The sequence below is a fragment of the Phacochoerus africanus genome, chromosome 9 (genome assembly GCF_016906955.1).
Source record: "Phacochoerus africanus isolate WHEZ1 chromosome 9, ROS_Pafr_v1, whole genome shotgun sequence".
NCBI classification, from domain to species: Eukaryota; Metazoa; Chordata; class Mammalia; order Artiodactyla; family Suidae; genus Phacochoerus; species Phacochoerus africanus.
The window spans coordinates 51,544,620-51,562,899 of record NC_062552.1 but is presented as its reverse complement, the minus strand read 5'-3'; the positions used below and the strand labels follow the sequence as shown (position 1 = coordinate 51,562,899).

The 18,280-nt window shown below is 38.3% G+C and overlaps 1 pseudogene; it reads left to right on the top strand.

The window, feature by feature from the left end:
• Nucleotides 1–8,228: 8,228 nt before the first annotated feature.
• LOC125136819 (60S ribosomal protein L35a-like) lies at nt 8,229–8,843 on the top strand (annotated as a pseudogene).
• Nucleotides 8,844–18,280: the final 9,437 nt, after the last annotated feature.

Genomic DNA, 18,280 nt, shown 5'->3' with positions numbered 1-18,280 from the left:
ACAGGACTAGGAATATAGATTTTCTGACTGTATAAGACTATTCACTATATTTTTTATTTGTACCAGAATAGGATTTTTATTCCACATCTGCTTAAGATCATGCTTAAATACATGTTTAACTATATAAATCTACATGTGTGTAGGAATATATATATATGCAAATATTCATATTAATACATGTTCTTTGCGTTATACAATTATGAAAATGCATCTCTCTATATTCTTTTTTTCTTTTTGGCCACCCCACAGCAGATGGATTTCCCAGGCCAGAGATCAGATCTGAGCCACAGGTGCAACTTACACCATAGCTTTAGCCATGCTGGATCCTTAACCCATTGTGATTGGCTGGGGATCAAATCTGCATCCTGGTTCTGCAAAGACACCACAGATCCCATTGTGGCATAGTGGGAACTCATCTATATTTTTAATATCTAGTAGTTTGTAAATATATCTGTATACAATAGAAATTATTGTATAGACTTGTGTAAATAAATAGATATCTAAATAGGAATATCTTGACATGTATACATGAGTCTACTCCTGTAATAGATTATGTAAATGTATCTATATCTTCATAAAGGATTATGCAAATGAACTATTTACAAAATGAATTATGCAAAGGGACATTTGTTAAGATTATGTAAATATATCCACATCTTTAGAGGATGATTCAAATGTTTCTTTCTCTGAGTCCACATCAGATTATGTAATGATATCTATCCCAAATTATGTAGCTTGACCTGTAAAATGCTAGTAATGGATAGTCTTTATATGGTGTTCTATAAATGTATGGGTGTCTGCTTAGTATTACAAAATATTGCTATACCAGTACTTTTAGAGTACATAAATATATCTTCAGTGTATGTACATCAGGAGTTCCTGTTGCAGTTCAGCTGTAACGAACCCAATTAGTGTCCATGAGAATTCAGGTTCCATCCCTAGCCTTGATCAGTGGGTTAAAGAGCTGGCATTGCCATGAGCTGTAGTGTAGGTCGCAGACATGGCTTGGATCAGACATTGTTGTGGATGTGGCATAGGCCAGCAGCTGCAGCTCCAGTTGAACCCCTAGCCTGCGAACTTCCATATGCCGCAGGTGCGGCCCTAAAAAAAATGTTTGTGTATATCGATTGGTGTCTATAACTTTGTATGTTTAGAATTAATAACCTACTTAGGCATGGTATTATTTTGAGTACTAGCTACTGTTCCTTCATGGAATCAGGAAAATGTCTGTGTGTCACTCTTGATATAGGATTAGGTAAACAGAGCACCCCCATATATCTGTATGTACATATATTTGTAAGATATTGTCTTCCCCAGTGTAACATATATATCACAAATATATATGTGTGTGTGTGTGTCTGGATCTGGAACTTGTTTAATGCTATTCAAATGTATCTGCATATCTAGTCAAGCAGGATTATGTAAATTTCTTTGCAGGAGATCTATAATTGTAAATACATTTGTATTTTGTATGCTTAGTATCTGTTATCACTAACACTGTGCAAGCATATCAGTATCTGTATGTGATTATAAAGTGTCATGTGCCCTTTCCCTTTCCATTCCCATCTCTTTGAGGATAAGACAGAGGTCTATGCACTAAAGGTTTATGAAAATAAGTTTATGATTTTATCTATATAGTGATGTGTAAATATATCTTTCTAGGAACATGCAAGTGTTTTAATCTAAATCTCTATAAGGTGAAGTTCCCGTCGAGGTGCAGTGGAAACAAATCCAACTAGAAACCATGAGGTTGTGGGTTCGATCCCTGGTCTCCTTCAGTGGGTTGAGGATCTGGCATTGCCATGAGCTGTGGTGTAGGTCGCAGACTCAGCTCGGATCTGGCATTGCTGTGGCTGTGGCATAGGAAGGCAGCTGTAGCTCCAGTTAGACCCCTAGCTTGGGAACTGCCATATGCTGCAGGTGCAGCCCTAAAAAAACAAAAAAGACAAAAAAAAAACTCTATAAGACTAGGTAAATCTGTTTCTTGAAGTTTTTTTACATTAATTTTAGATAGCTACTCAAAATGGATACACACAATACATACCAGTGTGACTCTATCTGTATCTATATATAAATGTAAGTGGAAATTTATAATATTATTTAAATATTTTATTGTTGTGAATATGTGATGCATATAAGCATATATATATATATAACATATATATGTTGTAAAATATATTGTAAATTGTTAAGATTTCCTGTGAAATCCTGACAGAATGATTCATTGACTCACATACAAAATGAGAATATTTCTAACCCACATGCTCCTTCTCTATATTTTTTTCTGTGTCTCTTCCCCGGAGCTAGCCATCATTCTAAATTTTTAAAATCAATGTCTTTCCTTTCTAAAATAGCACTAACTCATATATACACATCCCCAAGCAACATATTATTTATTTTTCTTTTTTAAGTAACCTGATTTTGTGCTCTTCGGTAACTATTTTCACTAAAAATTATATATTTTCAAATGTTTCCCTATTGTTACATGCATTTGTAATTTGTTTCACTGCTGCCTAATTTTCTACTAGATGAGTATATAGTAATATAACAAAGTGCCCATACTAATTAAACAGAAACAAACTTCCTCTATCACTGTCTGAGTTTCTGTTAATATATATTCCTGTCAACACTTGGAATTGTCAGAATTTTCAATTTTTGCAACATCATTCTGATTACTAATGAAACTGAGCACTATTTCTTTTTGCTTTTTTTTTTTTTTTTTTAGGGCTGCACCCTCGGTACATGGAGGTTCCCAGGCTAGAGGTTCATTCGGAGCTGCAGCTGCCAGCCTACGCCACAGCCACAGCCACGCCAGATCCGAGCCACATCTGCAACCCACACCACAGCTCACGGCAACGCCGGATCCTTAACCCACGGAACAAAGCCAGGGGTAGAAGCCGCAACCTCATGGTTCCTAGTTGGGTTAGTTTCCACTGTGCCACAACAGGAACTCCCATTTCTTTCTTTCTTTCTTTCTTTTTTTTTTAAATTGACCATTTGTAATTCTTTTTTGATGAAATTCTGTTCAGATCTTCTGCCAAAATGTTACCTTGCCTTTTCATTAAAGTACTGACTGCTGATGGAGTTCCTGTCGAGGTGCAGTGGAAACAAATCCAACTAGGAACCATGAGGTTGCAGGTTCAATCTCTGTCCTTGCTCCGTGAATTAAGGACCAGGTGTTGCTGTGAGCTGTGGTGTAGGTTGCAGACGCGACTCAGATCTGGCATTGCTGTGGCTGTGGTATAGGCTGGAAGCAACAGGTCTTGATTAGACCCCTGGCCTGGGAACTTCCATATGCCACGGGTGCTGCCCTAAAAAGACACAGGCAAAAAAATAAATAAAAATAAAAAAATAAAGTACTGACTGCTGACAAGCTCATCACCATCACCTGGGAGCTTGTTAGAAAAACAGAATCTTAGTCTCCAGTTCCAGAATTAGCTTCAGTTAAACAAGATACCCAGAGGATTTATCTGTTGCATTTGGAGAAGGACTACTTTGGTAGTGTATTTTTGCATGTATTTATAGGATTCTCTGTTCTGTTTTAGGTACTCGAGTTTTAAATGTGACAAATACAGTTTTCCCTTTTGTTACTTATTTTTGGCTCTGATTATGACATTTTGATAAAAACAAGTTCTTACTATTAATCTGGTGGATGTTAGGAACTATTTTAAAGGTTAATGCTTTAGTTTCTTGTTTAAATAGCTCTTTCCAGGAGTTCCTGTTGTGACTCAGTGGTTAATGAATCTGACTAGGAACCATGAGGTTGCAGGTTCGATCCCTGGCCTTGATCAGTGGGTTAAGGATCTGGCGTTGCCATGAGCTGTGGTGTAGGTTGCAGATGGGGCTACGATCCCTTGTTGCTGTGGCTTTGGCCTAGGCTGGCGGCTACAGCTCTGATTTGACTCCTAGCCTGGGAACCTCCATATGCCTGGGGAGCGGCCCAAGAAATGGCAAAAAGACAATAAATAAATAAATAAATAGCTCTTTCCAATCCTAGGACCATGCAAATATTTGCCTCTATCTAAAGACTGTTGAAATGTTTCAGATTACATTTTAAATCCAGCGGAAACTGATTTTTGTGCAGGAGATAACAATGGAATCCAACTTCATTTTTTTCACATGGATAATCAGTTGTTCCGGAACAATTGATTGAATATTCCATCATTTCCTTGATTGTCTGCGATGCACCTCAGATATGTATTGAATTACCCTGTTTGTGTAAATTTGTTTCTGATTTCATTACTATGTTTGATAGTCACTACCTCTATCCCTGTGCCCAGATTACCTACTAGAATACAGCTATACAGGTCTTTTATTTGACATGGTAATTTTTGGGATCTTTCCCTGGAGCGGAAAATTTTTTATCAACTTGATAAGTTCTTTGAAAAGACACTATTACAATTTAGATTGTAATTGCATTAAATCTGTAGATTGATTTGAGGAGAACTGACATCTCTGTGGTTCTGACCCTTTGTATCCATGAAGATGGGATACAAAGTTTATCATCCTTAATATCTTTCAATAGATTTTTTATCTTTTAGAGCCACTTGGTGGCTAATCTCTTTCAATAGATTTAATAGGTATTTTCAAACAAGTTTTATTCATACCTTGCTAAATTTATCCCAAGGTGATGTATCTAAATGTATTGCTGTTACAATGATATTTTAAATTCTCAGTTTTAAATTCTTGTGGTCTGTAGAATCTGCAATGAATTTCTGAATACTGATCTTATTGGCCATTAATTCTTTTATCGATTCTAACAATTTGTTGATTAGTTGGGATTTTATATGTAGACAATCATGATTTCTACATAATGACAGTCTTGTTTCTTTCTTTCCAAATCCTTACTTATGCCTTAATGTTAAAACTATTTACTCGTCTCTCTATCTGAGTATGCATATGGGTATGTATACGTATCACTATGTCTTTTTGTCATAACTCAGACACATTATTAACCTTTGAATGGAAGTGGGGATAGTGGGCATCCTTTTCATTCTAAAAGTTCCTTAAGTCCTTTGAGGGGTGCAGATTTCTTCACTTCATTAGAACAGTGTGTGGGCAACACAAAAGTCTCATTTGATTCTTAACATTGCTTTTTTGGGGGGAGAGCACACTTGCAGCATATGGAAATTACCAGGTTAGGGGTCTAATCAGAGCTGCAGCTGCCGGCTTGCACCACAGCCAGAGTAACACCAGATCCAAGCCATGTCTGCAACCTACCTCACAGCTCACAACAACACTGGATCCTTAACCCACTGAGCGAGGCCAGGAATCAAACCCAAATCTTCACGGATACTTGTTGGGTTTGTAGCCCACTTAGCCACAACAGCAACTCCTGCTTTTGTTTTTAAATCCTAAAGTTGTGTCAGGTTTTCTGTGAGAGAGGAGTTATAGCAAGAAATATTTAAGTGTCATCAACACAAAGGATATTTTTAAGAAGATTACTAACATCTTAGCATTAAGTATGATATTTTGATATAGTCAAAGTTTTTAACAGAAATATTTTAACAGAAATCCTTTAACAACTGTTAAACAAACAAACAAACAAAAACCCTGTTTTTGGAGTTCCCGTCATGGTGCAATGGAAATGAATCCAACTAGGAACCATGAGCCTATAGGTTCAATACCTGGCCTCGCTCAGTGGGTTAAAGATCCAGAATTTCCATGAGCTGTAGCATAGGTCGCAGACCTGGCTCGGATTTGATGTTGCTGTGACTGTGGTGTAGGCTGGCAGCTGTAGCTCCAATTGGACCCCTAGCCTGGGAACCTCCATATGCTGTGGGTACAGCCCTAAAAAAAACAAAAAAGCCAGAAAAAACCCCAACAAACTATTCTTAACGTACTATGAATTTTTAAACCTCACGCTTGGATAATGACTTTTAGCCAATGCTTTTGGTGTCTGTCAAGGTGATCATATTTTTCTCCATAGTTAATATGTTTTTCTGATTAATTATACTTAATTTGTTTTTATTTTTTAATCGTCGGAATTTCCAAATATGTATGAAAGTAGCATAGTAAAATGAACACCCATGTACCCACCATCTAGTGACAAATAGTATCAACATTTACTCTTGTTTCAATTATTCCTTCTCCCCAACATTCTTGTCCTACACACTATTTGGATGTGTTAACACAGAAGTCAGGCCATTTCACCTACACATATTTCAGAATGCACCTGCAGACATTTTTGTTTTGCTCTGTTGCTTTTTTAAGGTCTATAAAAATATTTCTTTCTTTTCTTTATGTCACTGACTTGTAGAAACTAGATCAGAGTTTTGATTGATTTTGCATTTTCTTCTTTTTTTTTTCTTTTTTGTATTGTCATTTAACCTTTTCTCTCTCATATTGCTGTAAACTGATAGGAGTTCCTGTTGTGGCTCAGTGGAAACGAATCTGACTAGTATCCCTGAGGACGCAGGTTTGATCCCTGGCCTTGCTCAGTGGGTTAAGGATCTGGCGTTGCCATGAGCTATGGTATAGGTCAAAGATGCAGCTTGGATTCCTCATTGCTGTGGTTGTGGTATAAGCAGGTGGCTAACGCTCTGATTCAACCCCTAGCCTCCATATGCCATGGCTGTGGCCCTACAAAGACAAAAAAAAAAAAGATACAAGATTGTAGGTTCAGGTTCATTTTGGCTAAGAATACTCCCTGGCATGTTGTGAATATCCTACTGCATCCTGTAGTCTCACTTTAAGTCAAGCTAAGATTGACCAGTGAGGTTCAGATGGTGGTAGTCTCACCCTTCCATTATACACGTCCCATCAATCCTTCACCTAATGGTTTTAGCATCTTCTGATGATCATTGCTGAGATCCATTACTTTATTAAGAATTGCACAATGGTAAGTTTCTAATTGTGTCATTCCTTCTGCATTTGTTACATGTATAGATTTTTCCATGTGAAACCACTTAAATTACTGGAATAACCCCAATTCCCTCATTATATCTTTTTCTATGTTGCTGAATTCAATTTGCTGGTATTTTGTTTAAAATTTCTGCATCTATATTTAATCTATGAAATTGACCTATCATACAGTTGGCCCTCAGGATCTGTGGGGTATTGGTTCCAGGACCCCCATGGATACTACAATCTGCAGATGTTGAAGGCATTTATGTAAAATGGTGTAATACAGTCCAGGACTCTGTATCCAGAGACGTGGAATCTGTGAATAGGAAGGGCCGACTGTATTTCTTTCCAATTTTATTCTTTTTTGCAGTTTCAATATTACACTGGCCTCATAGAATGAATTGGGAATACTTCCTCTCTGTCAGTGCTCTGAAACAGTTTGTATAAAGTCGAATGAGCTTCCTTAAAAAGTTGAGACTTGCTTGGAAAACATTTGGGTCTGGCATTCTCTGTGGTCAGTTAACTACCACTCCTGTTTCTGCAGCACATTGGGAATTATCAATCTTTCTAGTTCTTCTTGGTGTCAGTTTCAGTTTTTGTAAGTTAATGCTTTTTTTTAGAATCTTCACATTTTATTCATTTCAAACCTATTGGCATACATTTCATTGTCTTATCGTTTCTTTAATTTTATTGAAGTTAATTTACAAGGTGCTGATAGTTTCTGCTATACAGCAAAGTGACCCCATCATACATACTTGCCTTAATTTTGAATATACCGTTTTTATTTTTGTTAAAGTTCTTTTGTGTCTTCCCTCTGTTTTCCACCAAAGGTATGTCCATTTTATTAGATTCCTCAATGAACAAAGTTTTTGCTTTGATGATCCTTTTTAGTTGATTTTCTTTCCATTTATTCAGTTTTTTCTTAATTTTATAAGTTAATATTTTGTTAATTTTTATTCTTTTCAAAAATTCGCATTTTAGCTTATAAATTTTCATCAAACACAGTGATTACTCTATTCCTCATGCTTGATATTTTAATTGTCATTCAGTTCTAAGATTTTAAATTCCATTTTTATTTCTTCCTGGGACCCAAGAATACTTTGGAAGTGTGTTTTAAATTTCTAAATATACGAGAATTTCTTTCTTTAGTATTGATTTCTAAAATGCATTAAACCAGAGTTCCCTGGTGGCCGAGCAGTTAAGAATCCAGCATCGTTGCTGCTGTGGTAGGGGTTTGATCTCTGGCCTGGAAACTTTTGCATGCCATGGGAATGGCCAAAAAAAAAAAAATGCACTGTATCAAAAGGGCATTATCTGGCTCTTTGGGCCATCATGGAGCCTGTGGGAGCCTGCTAGGAACGGGGACTGCTAAAATGACAAGTATGCCTGGAAGGCTGTGGTTAAAGGCCATTTTTGCTTGTTATAAGCAGGATCTCTGGAACCAGAAGGGGCATATAGCTCTTTTTAAAATGGAAGGGGAAGCGTTCCCGTCATGGCTGGGCAGAAACGAATCTGCCTAGGAACGATGAGGTTATAGGTTGAATCCCTGGCCTTGCTCAGTGGGTTAAGGATCCGGCATTGCTGGGAACTGTAGTGTAGGTCACAGACCCGGCTCGAATCTGGCCTTACTGTGGCTGTGGCCTAGGCCGGAAGCAACAGTTCTGATTAGACCCCCTAGCCTGGGAACCTCCATACTCCAGGGGTGTGGCCCTAAAAAGCAAAAAAAAAAATGAAATAAAATAATTAAAAATAAGAAGGAAGGTGTTCGTGCTCAAGGTAAAACTGAATTCTATCTAGATGAGAGATGTACTTAGGTGTACAAAGCAAAGAACACAGTAACTCCTGGTAGAAAACCAAACAAAACCAGAATAATCTGGAGAAAGGTAACTCTCACCCATGGCAAGAGTAGCAGGGTTTGTGCCAAATTCCAAAGCAACTTTCCTGCTAAAGCCATTGGATACAGAATCCATGCGATGCCATATCAATCAAGGATTTAAACTTCCTGAAAATAAATAAATAAAAGTGTGGATTTAAAAAAAAATAAAGAAGGCATTATCTGTATGACACACATTGAAACAGGTATTATACATAATGTTTGATCAATTTTCATAAACTCCCTTATTGCTTGACAAAGTGTATATTTTATATTTTAAAATAATTTTATCTTTCTACTAATTCTATGAGTAATTGAAGGGGGTGTGTTCAAATATCTCACTAAGATGGAAAGTTTGTAAAATTCTTCCAGTAGTTTTATCAATCTTTCTTTCTATGTTTTTGTTTGTTTGTTTGTCTTTTGCTTTTCAGTTTTTCTTTAGAGCTGCACCTGCAGCATATGAAAGTTCCTAGTCTAGGAGTCGAATCAGAGCTGCATTTCAGGCCTATGCCCCAGCCATAGCAATGCTAGATCCAAGCCACAAATGCAACCTACACCACACTGAGGCAATGCTGGATCCTTGACCTATTGAGTGAGGCCAGGGATCAAACACGCATCTTCATGGATACTAGTTGGGTTCTTAACCCACTGAGCCACAGCAGGAGCTCCCCATCTTTGCTTTCTGTGTTTTAGGCCACATTATTAGATAACATGCTGTGTTTTTTCATGAATTAAAATTTTTATCATCATGTGAGTATACTCTCTCTCCCTAGTAAATCTTTAAAATCTGCATTAACATGCAACTACCAAGACTTTCTTTTGGTTTATTATTGTCTGGTATACATTTTTTTGTTCTTTGACTCCCAAATTTTCCTGTTTTAAGTATGCTGTTTACAAAGAGCTTTTAGCTGAATTTTATTTAACACAATGCCATAGTCTTTTTCTTTTAAATGGTAATTTTATTCCATTACATTTATCATTATTTTTGCTACAATGATATATTTGTACATTTCCTAGATTGTCCCTTTTATTTCTATTTTTATTTTATGATTTTTTCCTTTTTTCTTGACTTTTTATTATTTATTTATTTATTTGGTCTTTTTTTGCTATTTCTTGGGCCGTTCCCATGGCATATGGAGGTTCCCAGGCTAGGGGTTGAATTGGAGCTGCAGCCACCGGCCTACGCCAGAGCCACTGCAAGTGGGATCCGAACCGTGTCTGCAACCTACACCACAGCTCACAGCAACGCCGGATCGTTAACCCACTGAGCAAGGGCAGGGACCGAACCCGCAACCTCATGGTTCCTAGTCGGATTTGTTAACCACTGCGCCAGGACGAGAACTCCTCTTGACTTTTTAAAAAAAATTGATTGAAATTTTCTTATTCTTCTCATTGGAATAGGTATAATGTATTTTACCTCTATTTTTAGTGGTGATTCTTAAGAATATACTATGAATAATAAAGTCTAACATTTATATATAAAATTTATAATTTGAGATTATTAGAACACTTTAATTGTTGTCATTAACCCAGGCTAAGTTATTCTATGATAACAAACAATCTCAAAATCTTTGTTTTATAATCTTCAAAGTTTCTTTCTTTTCTTTTTTACCTTTTATAGCCGCATCTGTGGCATATAGTCGTTCCCGGGCTAGGGGTCATGTCGGAGCTGCTGCTCCTGGCCTATGCCACAGCATGCGGCAACATTGGATCCTTAACCCACTGAGCGAGGTCAGGGATCGGACCTGCATCCTCAGAGAGATAGTGTTGGGTTCTTAAACTGCTAAGCCACAATAAGAACTCCTGCAAATTTCTTTCTCAAATTACACATCTTTCCTGATTTGGCTAAAGACCATCCCTTGTTTTCTTTTAATACTTCAACTCAGACTGATGGAAAACCTTCAACCTGGGAAATTCTGTTCTCATGCAAGAGGGAAAAGAGAGATTGGCAAAAGTGGATGATGGCTGTTAAACCTTCCGTTCAGGAACAGCACATGTCATTTACATTCTTATTTCACTTACCAAAGGAAAGCAAATGTCCAAGCCTGGCATTGATGGGCTTGGATACATAATTTTATTACAGATGGGTTCTGCAACATTTTCAAGGTAATATAATCCAACAGTTTCTCCTGCCCTCTCCTCCTTACATAGAATCTCCTCATCAACTCTTTCCCAAGCGAAACAACCTCAAACTGCCATCTCAGCCTCTGTATTAGGCTCAAAGTTCAGAATCTCAAGGTATTTTTTTTTTTTTCTTGAGCTTTCTCTTGGCCAGGAGCTCTGTAAAGCAAAAGGACGTACTATTTATCCCAAACTCAGCAAACAATAGTGGAGACAAGAATTGAATAACAACCATGATCATTCATGTTCAGAAAGAGCAAAGCTCGCAGCAATTAGTCTTCCCAGAACAATTCTGAAGTCATACTGTGCAAATATTGTGCCCCCTATTCTGGGGAGAGTGTATTCCTTGTTTGGGTCCAGGTTCGTTGTTTTCTAAACCTTGGAGCCCTGTGCTTCAAGAAGTCCATGCTTTGTCATTATTCTCCTTGACCACATCTTAAGGGACCATTGAAGAAGATGCCCTCTTTGGAGGAGCAGCTCTCTCTGCCTGCTTCCTGCTCATGGAGGCTTGGAAACAAGGGCTGTTCTGAGTTGATCCTTCATATTCTTTTAGTCCAGGCTGGTGTTTCCATGATACTAGCACTCACTAAAAACATAGTTGACTTTTTATCTGTTTGGTTTTCAGTCAGTTCCATATGCCAACAGCGACAACCCCAACTATTTTTATGCATGAATATCTCAAGGACATTAAGCCTTTCTGGAAGAACCACACCCGTATTCTCATTTCATTAAATCACATCCAACTTAATGATTTATCGAGTGCTACCTTATTCAGAGAGGTTAAACAAAAGGTATTAGATCTAAGATATTGTGACCTTGTGCCAAGGTTTAGTTTTTTTTTTTTTAATTTTCTTCAAAAAAATTTCAAATTTACACAAAGGTAGTAAAAATAGTATAAAAATTCCCATCTATCCTTATTCTAGATTCACCAAATAAAACTTATATAGAGTCACGGTGTTCTTAGCAATGGACTCTATGGAGGTAAAATTAAAAAAAAAAAGAGTTCATTGATTTGTAGCATTTACCAGTTTGCATAAGGTAAATACTCTAGCAGTGGCTAATTTCAAGATAACATCACTAAACATAGAGTTGGGAAGGGATGCCCCTTAGTTCATTATACTATGTAGTATTTCCTTATAAATAATGAAAAGAGCATAGATAATAGTAAAACAATTGAAAAACATAGTGAAACAATTGAAAAATTTTTTTTATCGATTGTTTCGTAGCTTTAGACACACACACACATCACCCCCATTATTTTCGAACCATTTGAGAGTAAGTTGCAGTGATGATACTGTACTCCTGAATATTTCGGCCTGTAATAAGGACGTACTTTTACATAACCATGGTATAATAATCAAATTTAGATAATTTAATATTGACATAATATTCTTATTCAATGTATACTCCATATTCAAATTTATTCAGGTTTCCCAATCATGTTCTTTATCTTTCTAATTCATATCCACAGACTGCATTTCATTGTCATGTGCCTTTTGTGTCCTCTCATTGTCTTTAATGAGACAATAATGTTATTATTTTTGAAGAGTGTGGGTCAGTTGTTTCATTCACTATTAATTGGATTGGGTTTGTCCGAATGTTTAGTCATGCTACATTAAGTTTGTGCATTTTTATAGGAATCCTGCACATACAATGTTGGGTTCTTCTTAGTGCCTTGCCTCAGGATGCTAAGCATGTGCATTGCTTTTGGACAAGACAAGATGCTAATGGTCTTCGTTGTTCACAGGACTGAAGATGAAGAAGAGCTGTACCTTTGTTTGCAATCTGGAATTTCCAGACTCTGGTCCCTTTAATCTCTTGAAGTTGGCAATCCTTTTATGAGTTCATCTCTTTATTCCAGTACCTTGTCAAATGAAGACAATAATCACTCAGGCTTGCTACTAGCATTCTGTTTCCCAATATCTTTGCCTAAAGTCATCAGCTTGTTTGATATATTATCAACTTTCCAAGTTGTCAGGGAAACAGTTTGCCCACATGTTTCACCACTGCACAGTGTGAGTTACCAACTCTTCAGTCTTGACATAGGAGTCACCACTGTCTGGCCCTGAAGCCAATGCCATGCATTCTGTGTTCCGTTGCACTGGTAACAACTCACTCCTACTACCATTATCTGTATCAGTCACCTTAGCCTAAGATATGCTGTCATGTGAAAAGGGATGATTGTCTGTGTTCTTTATGGGTTTGCAAATTAGCACAGCCTAAAAACCATAGAAATAATAGGAGGATGCTAAGATAGACCCTATAAAAAGTGAAGCTTCTATATCCTTCTAATAAGCAATTCTACTACTAGGAATATATCTCATAAGAAATAGCTGCATATATGAACTAAGAGGCATATTCAATGATATATACTTTAGCATCAGTTACAATAGCAAAAAACTATAAAGCACTTAAAGGGCTAATCATAAAGGAAGGTTAGATAAGTTATGATCTATCATCCTATGGAAAACTTCTGTAGCCCTTAATAGGATGAAGTATCTCTATATAAATTTTGCTGTAGTGACATCTCTAAAACTAGTGTTCAATGGAAATATATAAATCAATGGAAACATATAAAACCTGTAATATAATTCCATTAAATAAAAACAAGAATAAAGTAGGAGTTCCCTACGTGGCTCAGCGGTAACATCAGCTAGTATCTCCGAGGACATGGGTTCGATCCCTGGCCTCACTCAGTGGGTTAAGGATCCAGTGTTGCTGTGAGCTGTGGCGTAGGTCGTAGATGTGGCCCAGATCTGGCATGGCTGTAGCTGTGGTGTAGGCCAGCAGCTGCAGCTCCGATTCAACCCCTAGCCTGGGAACCTCCATATGCCGCCAGTTCAGCCCTAAAAAAACAAACCAAAACAATACAAAACCAAGAACAAAGCACAACATACTGCACTTGCATATGCACATATAGAATTAAAGTGTATGGAATAAAAGCTGGAAAGATATGCACCCAACTGTTTACTTCTGAAGAGAAACATAGGAAGCAGGGGGTGGAGGGGGTAATAAAAGGGGATTTAAGCATTTTATTCCAGATTTTTCCTCTAGTGTTTAAACTTTTATAAAAATATATGATCATGTGACTCTTGTAAATTCATCATTGGTTAAATAACGCAATGTGTAACTAAAAGCCAAGATGAACATTTAAAGGCAATGAGGGAGTTGCTGCCATGGCTCAGTGGTTAACAAACCATCTATTATCTGTGAGGACGTGGGTTCGATCCCTGGCCTAGCTCAGTGCGTTAAGGATCCCGCGTTGCTGTGAGCTGTGGTGTAGGTCGCAGACACTGTTCAGATCCCGAGTTGCTGTGGCTGTGGTGGAGGCCGGCAGCTACAGCTCCAATTTGAGCCCTAGCCTGGGAACTTCCATATGCCTCAGGTGCTGCCCTAAAAATACAAAAGACAAAAAATAAACAAATTAAAAAATAAAGGCCATGAGAAACCTGCAGTGGGAAAGAAAGCTGTGTAATAAGGAAAGTGTTTATGATCACTGTCATCAAATATTGAGGTGTCTCTCAAGGTGAAAAAGTCCCACATTTATTTTGTATACACCCCCAGAGAGCAGGCAGGGGGCAACAATAAAATCAATTTGTCTCTTAGAAGCTCTCTACAGATGGGGTGGGCTTCTTGTAAGATATAATGAAATTCCCAGCCTCAGATATTTTAAGGAGCCAGTCAAAGCCCTAGTAAAAGTTTGGGTTAAAAGACATTTACTGTAGATGGTTTTCCATCAAGAATTTTCTCTTGTCAGCTTTTGATTGACCGCTTCTAGGGGCAACCAGCTCTATTCTGAAACACACTGTTCTTGCGATTGGACACTGGCATCTGAGAGGGGCCACAGGAACCCTTGGGTCTTAACTAGTTGATTCACCACTTTTAAATACATGTGTGCCATCACTTCCCTAAGAGCTCCTGTAACAGGAAAAATCAGCCACACCTAGACCCTCAGCCTTCTGCCAAGCGCGGCAGCCCTCAGACCCTCCCGTTCTGTTTTAGCCCCAAGTACTTACTATTCCGGTTCTGGGGAAAGTAACTGAGAAACCCATCTGTTGCATTTTCAATTCGTTCATGCCCCCCTTCTTGAAGCAAGCATGCATAATTCCGTCCCACTTAAACTCACGTTTCATGGGCCAAAGTAAGTCACATGGCCATGCTCAAATTCAAAGCGAGAGTGAGGAAGAACAATCATTTGCCAAACAAAAGGGAAGACTAATGAGAAATATTTATAAGCCCTAGTAACGCTAAGCATAATAAGACACCCTCAGCTTTTAGGAACAGCGTTATATTGGGATTCCTAATACCCTGGGCATTTTTTCCTTTTTTTTTTTTTTTTAACATTTGCACCTGCAGCATATAGATGTTCCCAGACTAGGGGTTGAGCTGCAGCTGAGGCCCAGAGCAACACCATATCTGAGCAACATCTGACACCTATGCCTCAGCATGCAAGCAACAGCTTAACCCACTGAGTGAGGCCAGGGATTGAACCCACATCCTCATGGAGACAACGTTGGGTCCCTAACCTGCTGAGCCACAACAGGAATGCCCCTTTTTTTTTTCTTTTTTTGCACTTTTAATAGACTTTATTTTTTAGAGAAGTTTATAGCAAAATTGAGTGGAAGGTAACAGAGATTTCCCATACACCTCCTGCCCCTACACATGCATAGCTGCCCCCATATCAACATTCCCCATTAGAGTGGTACATTTTTTGCAATTGATGAACCTATACTGACACATCATTATCACCTAAAGGTCATTGTTTACATTAAGGTTTACTCCTGGTGTTGTGCCTACTACAGGTTTGGACAAATGTGTAATGACGTGTATGTATTGTTTCAGTGTCATACAAAGCAGTTTCACTGCCCTGAAAATCCTCTGTGTTCACTCAATTCATTCCTCCCTCGACCCTCAGCCCCTGCCAATCACTGCGAAGGTGAACCATTAATTGGCCCTCTGGAGCACGGACCATGTACCCAGCATGGCCAGTAACGCCTGGAACCCATCCTTAGTCTGGATGGGACAAAGTTAGGACAAGCCTAGATGCTGTCGGGCTGTGGCCTTTAGAGGATGTTCCTCAGATTCAAAGACCATGTCCTCCTATAATTGTGGCTACCTTCTTCTCTGCCTTCAGGAAAATTTCAATCCTTGACCTAGCCCTTGGTCCTTCTGAAGAGTGAGGATTTTAGGGGGAGAGGTGGTGGGGTGCACTCTGTCTTACAACTCCTTCCATGTGGTCATGTATCAGCTAAAGCCTGCTCCAGATCTGGGTCAACCTGTCCATTCCACACGTGAGAGGTTCTGTTCACAGTTATCCTTTCTTTGGACGGTCTGCATTCATCCCCTGAGTTCGCTCTCTCTTTTTCTTTCCATTCTTTCATCTCTTCCTCTGTCTTTATCATGATGTCATCTTCCTTGTCATTATTTATCCCGGGGATCGTGCCTAATGGGCTATACTTGACCAAGAAAAGATAAGAACTGTCAGAAAATTAAGCCAAAGAAGACCTTAAAAAGGGTCCCAATATTCCCACCCCCCTTTTCTGATCGGTGTGCCTTGCACAACTGACCCAGAGCACTTCACTTGGGACATTGCAGTGCTGGACAATCAAATGTCAAGTTTGCTTCTTCTCTGGGAAGTCCAAGGCTGAGGATGGGAATACCAGTGATGGACCATAATGCAGAGGTCCTCCCTGGGCGATGGCCCATGAATCAAAACGTTCATTTCCTTCACATTTACTGAGACTTCAGCAATAAAGAATGACATCTATATACATGATGCATTCACCTGGATGACTCAGCGTTGAGTGAGCTCACGCCGTTGGCTGTGCGGTGATGTGAAACACAGACGTAGATGCGGATAATGCTATAGGTCTGTTTTCCCCTATAAGAAAATCTAAGCTGGAGGGAACCCCCTTTACCCTATGCGTTTGAGCATCTCTCCACACCCTAAGAGTGAGGTCCGAACATTATACCCCATCCTTTTAATTAGCATCATTTCAGTCTAATGTTCAATTCAGAGATGCAGCTTCCCATCACTACACATTATTTTTATGAAGACAGAACAACTTCTCCCTGCCTGAACCATAATTCTTCTCAAATGCTGGGGGTGAAGTCTTGTTCAAAAGGGCTGATCATTTTTCATGACGGATTTAACCACTTGTCTCACATGATCCCAATTAGAGACGTGCGTTTATACTTCCATAAATATCATTTGTCAGAGAAGATCAAATTTCTTTCATTATACTGCAAAGAATGTTAACAATATCGAAAGACACCACATCATAGTTGATAATAACACCTTAGCCTAGAATCACCCTCCTGATGAATTGTCCTCCCTTTTGTTTCTGAAACGGAGACCTAATTTCTCCATTGAGCACTAAGAAAAAAAGATTTCTAGTTTTAAAAATACACACTCACCTGCTTTAATACAAGATATAAATCTCTCCAAATGTGTCCAAGAAATAATGATAAATTTCAAGAACCAATAATTGTAAGATCTTAAAAATAAAGCTACCACAAAAAGAAACTCCACATGAACCTATTTTTTGGATCACTGTGAAGTCCTTGAACTGCACTGAGCCTTTTAAATGTATGACTGCTTTCTTTCGTTTAGAAGAAGTTTTGCTTCATAGGAACTGTTTTTTTTTTTTTTTAATGTAAAGGAGTTTGTGATTTTTTCAATCAATATGTCATTTATGATTCATGTTTTGCTCAAGTGGATAATGTAATGCCTTAATGGATGGAAATGGATCATGGCGAGGAGGTCAGAAAGCAATTGCTGCCATTAATAATACACATTCTACGACATTCAATCAACAGACAGAGAGGAGGCAAACCCTTAGACTTTTCCTGCAGGGGCGTGGTCTATGGGATGTATACAAAAATAGCAGCTGATTTTAAGAAGAGCCTATGTCAGAGAGGCATACGTATTTGCATGGGAATATTCACGTCTTCGCCTTCAGCAAATAGTTTTCCTATTCATTCAAAAACAGTAGGTAGTTAATTATAGAAGAACTGCGTATGATTAGAGAAATCAGGAAAAAATAAAATGTGCTAGCAGCCCTAATTGCAGGAGGCACTGGGCGTGATGTACCTTTGCTAGATGATTCATCGTTTGCATTTGCCTAGTTTCCTACTCACAGCTCATGCGCTTGATCATTTACCTTTCTGACAATGCTTCCAGAGTCCAACTTTGAGAAATGTGTGCACACACAAAATAAAATACCGGGCTGCATAGGCATACATAATCCTTTCTAGGGACATATATATCTTAGGTGAACCCTATATATACATACACTTACAAAATTATGTACATACACACACTAAACATACCTCATTACATATTTATAATCCTATCATCAGAATTATATATGTAATCAGGTCATATACTACAATGTGTGCATCAGCCTTAATTGAGCTTTGTGCAGGCAGTGGCTTCTT